Source organism: Spermophilus citellus (assembly GCF_964194105.1).
Source record: "Spermophilus citellus genome assembly, chromosome: 1".
Classification (NCBI taxonomy): domain Eukaryota; kingdom Metazoa; phylum Chordata; class Mammalia; order Rodentia; family Sciuridae; genus Spermophilus; species Spermophilus citellus.
In genome coordinates, this window is record NC_138182.1 from 83062415 (window position 1) to 83069557 (window position 7143).

Sequence of the window (7143 nt, forward strand, 5' to 3'; positions counted from 1 at the left end):
ACTGTGTTTGTATGGCACTTGAGAGTTGACAAATGGTTTTATGCGCTTAATCTTATTTGGTCCACTCAATAGCTTGCAAGGTAAGCAATTAAAGGACCATTTCTTTACATGAAAATATGGATAGCTATGAAATATCATCCCTGAATATTCATTGATTCGATTCATCCAAGAAATCAGTGAAATGCCACTACTTGTCACGTACTTGACATCCCATTTTCTCTGGAGAGTATTTCTAAGAAACTATTGAGGGATATGGAACACGGTCATAAAAGAATGATCAGGGGTAGGAATATGGGCTGACTGCAGTGTGACCATGCTCATAAGTAGAAGTGGGTCCAGAGGGTAAAGATGGACAAAGAGTGAGTGCTTGGAAATTTATGTTAGCATTACAGAAAAAAAGGAGAGCTCAAGGTGGTGCAGTCCTGTTTCCTGCTCGGGGTAATTTAGATGGCATGGAAAAAGTTCACAGGTAGAATAGCCTTAGTTATCTTACCCATGAGCTGGTGAAAACATCAGTATCCCTGCCTGGTGGTGAGGAAGATTCTGGAAAAGGTAAGAAAAGAACTTGGAGATTGAAACTGGTTTTAGGCACTAGTTCTTGTACATGAGATCCAAAGGGGTGTGGCATCACTGCGCTTGATCTGTAGCTGAATGTGTCTAGACATGCAGATTGGGACAGGGTACTTTTCACCTGGAAGAGGTGATATCAATGCCTGGTAGAGGGTTATGTAGTCATTTGCAGCCATGGCTCTGACTGGGATGTGGAGATTCACCAAAGTCACGCAGGGGATTAGAGCAGAATTTCAGTTCCAGCTGCAATAGGAACCCTGGAGAGGAATTCAAAAAGGCCGTGATACTGCCTGGGATCTAAGGCAAAGGAAAGGGGAGGCAGCTAACAAATGACACAGGACCCTTCCCTACATCTGTAAGCTGACACTGCTACTCACCTACTGACTGTGGAACTGAAGATCCCCTGGGCACTGGGTACAGTGGCACATACCTGTGATCCCAACAGCTTGAGAGGCTGAAGCAGGAGGATAGAAAGTTCAAAGCCAGCCTCAGCAAAAACAAGGTGCTAAGCAACTCAGTGAGACCCTGACTCTAAATAAAATACAAAATAGGGTTGGGGATGTGGCTCAGTGGCGAGTGCCCCTGAGTTTAATTCCAGATACCCACAAATGAAAAATAATTTACAAAAAGAGGCCCTGGGCTACAGACAGAGGTCATCAGCAATGCCCGTGGTGTCTAGAGAAGATAGGGATTAAACATCACAGAACTCTTACAGGGTAGAATTTCAGCCAGACTGGAAAGCCCAGTTTGACAGCATTTGTCAATCATCCATTTGGCACACTGCCAAGATGTAAAATAGGAAGTTGGAAAACAATGCCTTGAATAGTCAGGCATTTATTTAAAAAAAAATCTAAATAATTTTAATCAGACAGAAAAAGGATTTGTTTGTTTGGTTGGTTTTGTTTTTGTACCAGAGATTGAACCCAGCCCTTAACCACTGAGCCACATCCTTAGCCTTTTTTTTTAAATTATTATTTTGAGACAGTGTCTCCCTAAGTTGCTAAAGCATTGCTAAGTTGCTGAGGCTGGGTTTGATTTAGTGATCATCCTGCCTCAGCCTTCCCAGCTGCTGGGATTACAAACACGTGCCACCGGAACAAGCCAGAAAAAAAGGATTTTGGTAGTGATTTATAGTTTAACAGGGTTTAAAGGCATAGGAAAATTGTTCTAGATACACAGTAGGTCATGTGCCAGTTTGCAGGACTCAGGAGTGGCATTAACAGTGAAATCAATCTGATTACTTCTATCCTATACTGAAGTCCATTGAATTATTCATCTGATCAGTCTTATCTTGTAAAGAACTGACCAGGCCAGTCCCATGATTCCAGTTTCTCCCCTAAGTCCCATCTTCCAATTTCAAAAGCACACCAAAACAGAGGTATTGTCCATATAGGTTATTGAAGGAAATAACCTATATGGACCTTGAAAGAAACTTGAAAGGAGAATTCAGAAACTTCCTTCCTTTCTTCCTTCCTCCCTCCCTTTCTTTCTTCCTTCCTTCCTTCCTCCCTCCCTCCCTTCCTTCCTTCCTTCCTCCTTCCCTTTCTCTGACCCAGAGCTTTCATTCTTCCTGCCCACAGGGCAAAGAAGCATGAACCCTCTAAGAATAGAATCAAGTTCTTATGCACCACCAAGACCTGCAGCTTCTAGTAGAGTCACTGTATGGTTTTCAAAGCAACCAATATGCCAGATAATTGGTCTTTAATTTTACTTAATCCATTTAAATTTTTTTTAGTTGTTGATAGGCCTTTATTTATTTATTTATTTATTTATTTATTTATTTATTTATTTATTTATTTATATGCGGTGCTAAGAATCGAACCCAGTGTCTCACACATGCTAGGCAAGCACTCTATCACTGACCTACAACCCCAGCCCCCTTAATCCGTTTTTAAGAGCATTTTGAACAGATTTTATTTGGAAGTACCTTGATTCCTTCCAGAAATAATAATGATTATAAAAGAAGACTGAACACCTATAAAGCATGCACTCTGTCTCAGGTATTCTTTAAGGTGTTTCACAAGGATTATCTCATTCAATCTTCATAGAAAGTTTATGGGGTAGGCACTGTTATTACCTCCATTTTCCAGGAATCCAGAAAGACATGCATTCATAGATTTTTGATTCAAAAGACTAACATGTTAACAAACATGTAGCCCTGCTTTCCAATTAGCCCCCAGGCCACACCAGTGTCTCACATGAAAAAGACACTGAGGTCTGGACCATTTAAGTCAGTTGCCCAAGGGCATGCCTCTGTTATACTGCAGACCTGGGATAAATGTAGGTCATTTCACATTCATCTATCTTTCAATTACACCATGCCTTCTCTAAATTATAATGAAGAAAGAAAAGTAACACGCCCTTACAACAATATAAAATAGATGAGGTCTGATATAATCACCAGGATTGCAAAAGTGAAATTCTGTGGGAGCTGAACACACACACCCCCCCATACACACACACACACACACACACACACACACACACACAGTGCACATGTTGCCTTTAACAAATCATTGGCAAAGGAAATAAAAGAGTACATAGAAATTCTAAACCCTCGAAGGCTCACCAGACTTCCTGATCACCAAGTTTGTGTCAGTGGTTTGGAGGCACTTTGATCTCAGCTCCTACAAGAGATCCAAAGAAGGCAACTATTAAAATTTCATAGGTCATAATTAATGATCCTGCTCATGAAATTGCTTCTAATATCTCTGGCTCCAGATAGACAGTTTACCTGCAGGGAGAATTTTCTTTGCAGCAACACATGGAAGATCATAAATTGGCCTTGTTCATTAATTTTATGGGTCTTGGAGAGCTAACACTGCCTTCATTCAAAATCAATAATTTCAAAATAAGTTTGCTGCTACCAAAACCAAAAACCAAAAAAAAAAAAAAAGTGGACAGCTTATTATATACCTGCTTTCTAAATCGACTGCCACGGGCTAAGGTTGTGAAAATTCCTGGAAACTTTTGATTTCCAACTTCTATGGCTGTTTTCCCACTCCCAGGCTCTTGTGTCTATAGGTCATGCTTCCAACAGGTATGTGGCACACACTGTGATTATGAGAAAAGTCTGCCATTTTGTGGCCCTGCTGTCTACACACAGTGTGGGGAACAAGTGTAATTCCACATTCCTTGGACCATCAAAGCCCTCCCTTTCACCTACTCTGTCTTCTTCCTCTATTATTTTTCTTCTTCCCCGCCCCACCTCTACAATTACATCTCAGAAAGGTCCCCCATACATTTTCTTAATTATCAGTACACAACTGAGCCAAGAAAAGCATCCCATATCCACACTGGCCTCTTCCAATCTCCCAGAATATTCTTTGTTTTCTCCTCCACTGTTGGAAGAAATAACCAATACGGACAATACCTCCGTTTCAGTGTTTCATACATGCTTACCAACTTTAATATTTGTTTTTGGAATGTATAATTATAAATCTACTAGGGATAAAAAAAAACATTTTAAATGAAATAATGAGGCAAATTGGCCCATTTGGCATTTTGGATTATCAGCACCAAATCTCTTCGGTTTTCAGTGGCTGACTGAGCCCAGCATTTTATCTGAAATAGTTTTACATTCTTCACAGACATCTGGATGGCAATGCCATAAAAGTCATTATTTGGCAGGAAAGAGAGCTGTTAAATTTGCTTTAAGTAACAGATACAAAAGTGACACACCATACTAAATGTTGACTTGGTTTCAAGATGTCATGAAAATAAGGTGGGAGAGGGTAGGTGTTAAGTACAGAGCGAAGATATAATTTACACCTGGTTATTAATTTAACCAATGTTGTCAATAGTGTATTTTCCCTTTGCCTTGGGGTCAGCTGGAAATGATAAAATTATCTCCAGTCCAATCAAGTGGCACCTGCCATTCATGGTGTGAATAATACTGTACTTAAAAATTTGATAGAACAACCCATCTCATGTGCTCTTGAAACATCACTACTTGGAAATTACATCTCAAGAACCCAGAATCAGATATGACACATCGACCTGAAGTGGGGAAGGGTCAATAGCCCATTAGCGGTTCCCTGGAGAATTTGTGTTATAAGTGACCTTCCTTTTCTGCTGCCACTCTTACCCAACTGCATCAAAGCTGCTTGGGGAAGAGACAAACTAATCACTTGCATATACTAAATTTGCTGCAGGCCATTTTGTGATAAATTGTCCAATTTCACTAAGCAAGGTAGCTTTGGAAAAGAAAGAAAATTCAGTCTCACAGAATATAAAGTAATTGTGTGGTTAGGTCTTTGGCTGAAATGCAGTACTAAAAATATCCCATGTTTTCTTGCCTCTCAAGTCCTGTTAGGTATGTGGTACATCAAGGGTATAAACGCTTAGAAAACAATCACCAGATGATTCTCCCCAGACAGAGGAATTTGAATTTTTTAAAACTGTTATGTCATTTCATTGATTTGGGGTTTGCATTTTATAATTTTGCTTTTTGAAGAAACCAATGTGTGGTGTATGAAGCCTAAGACAGAAGTCAATTTGTAATATAATATATGAATAGTTAACCTGGCAACCTCTGAGGCATCTATCATTGGCTTTAAAAATATTATATTTTAAAAATATTATATTTGGCCATTTGTGTATTCAAAATGAATAAATAAAATAAATTATACTGCCTGGTCTAAGGGTTAAGTGGCCTGAGAAAATTCTAGTGGTTGTCTTGCATCATTTAGGTACACAGCTGCAAAACACACTAAAGTTTAACTTTTGTTGCTAATTTCATCCCAATTCTGTACAGTGACAATAGGGTTAACAATTTTCCTGTTGGCCAATTTTGAACAGATGATGAGTGAGATGTTAAGGGGGTTGACCAAAGGTATGGATACCTTTCATTGACCCTGCATGAGCATGGCTCTTGCTTGCAGGCCTATCTTTCTCAAATGTTAATTCATCTGGAGTAACTCAGACAGGCTTTTCCAAATGTATGCCTCAAAAAACAGTTATGCAGCATAAAAATAGGTGCTACCCTTCCCTACTACACACACACACACACACACACACACACACACACACACACACACAAATATTGTTTGGGTTAAATTCAGTGAAATGGGTACTTTTTCTAAAGGATTTCTGAAAGCTTCAATATACTAAAGTGTGTTGTAGCTAAACAAGAAAGATAGATATTATGTGGCTTTTACCAAAATTGTTTGTCCAAACAATTCTTTTCATGTAGAATTTTGTGGGATTGACAATGATTAATGATTAATGATTTATTTGTTCTATGGAGCATATTTGGCCAAGCATCAGATTGATGCAGTCCTTAAAAAAATGATCAGCAGTGCCTACCAAATGAACCTGCAATAAGAAGTGACTATAATTGGGATATGAGCAGTATAGCGAAAGTAGAATTTCAATGTGAACTGCCACCATGAAGTAGATTGGGGAACATCTTGGACAACTAACTGTACAGAGAACAGTTATTCCTCTCTCTCAACAGAGTTGACAAAACATCAAATGAGGTCCCTACCTCTGTAAAAGTCTTAGGGGAACATGGCAGTCATAGAATTCTCATCCTCCTCTGACAAAGCAACATCTGAGAACTGTGAGTAGCCATGGAGGGCCAACTCATCAGGGAAGGAATAGCCACAGGGGCATCCAAAAAACAGTGGACATTACCCTGTGGACAGCACATTACCCTGTGGGGCAACAATTATCGCCCTAGAAAGTCCTCTTTTAACAGCATGTTTAATAAGATTTCCCTTTTCCTCTCAAAGCAGATATATCCATGACCAGTTAGAATTTTCACTAATGTGGTTTATCTGGGTATCGAAAACGTGCTTATAAATAATAGTTCTCTATTATTTTTAGATTTATATGAATAGCATGGAAAGTCACGTAGTAGAGATACTTAGTAGAACAAGAGGACCTATTTAATGATTTATTTGTGTATTTATTGTTTTATTTATTTATTGAAAATCTTTTAACAATGACCAGCAACCTTCCATACATTGGCTTCTTTCTTTTTGTATTTTGTGTTCCTCCATTTCCCCTGCTTCTGAATCCTGGCCCATGGCATCAAAGAATTTGGAACAAAAAGTACCTAGTATTTTCACATTAACAAGAACACAGGTAAATCATCAAAAATAACAACAACAACAAAAAATTCCAATAAGAAAAAATTCATTGTGATATATTTTAATTCTTCAAGGCAAAAATACTCATAGATAGGACTCAGGTGCTCTTATGTGGAGAGAGAGTTTGCACTGGTCAGGTTTCTGAAAATGAAACTTCATACACTGACAACTAAAAATAAACTATAGCTAAAACAATGTCTTAAAATTCACATTTGTATCTGAAGTAAGTAAAATTCCATTTTAAAACGTGATTATACCAATGACAAAGCAGTGCTTCCAAATTACTTATGTTTAAGCATAAATGTATTTTTAAATTTTCATAACTAAATCAAATTATTAGACTTTTTTGCTTATCCAATTGAGTATGAACATCTTCTCCAAAACTTTTTGTGTGTGCCATTTAATACAATGATGAATAAATCAAGTGGCAGTGAGTTTTGAGAATGGTGTGAACACCATGTTCCCCATTTTACAGGTT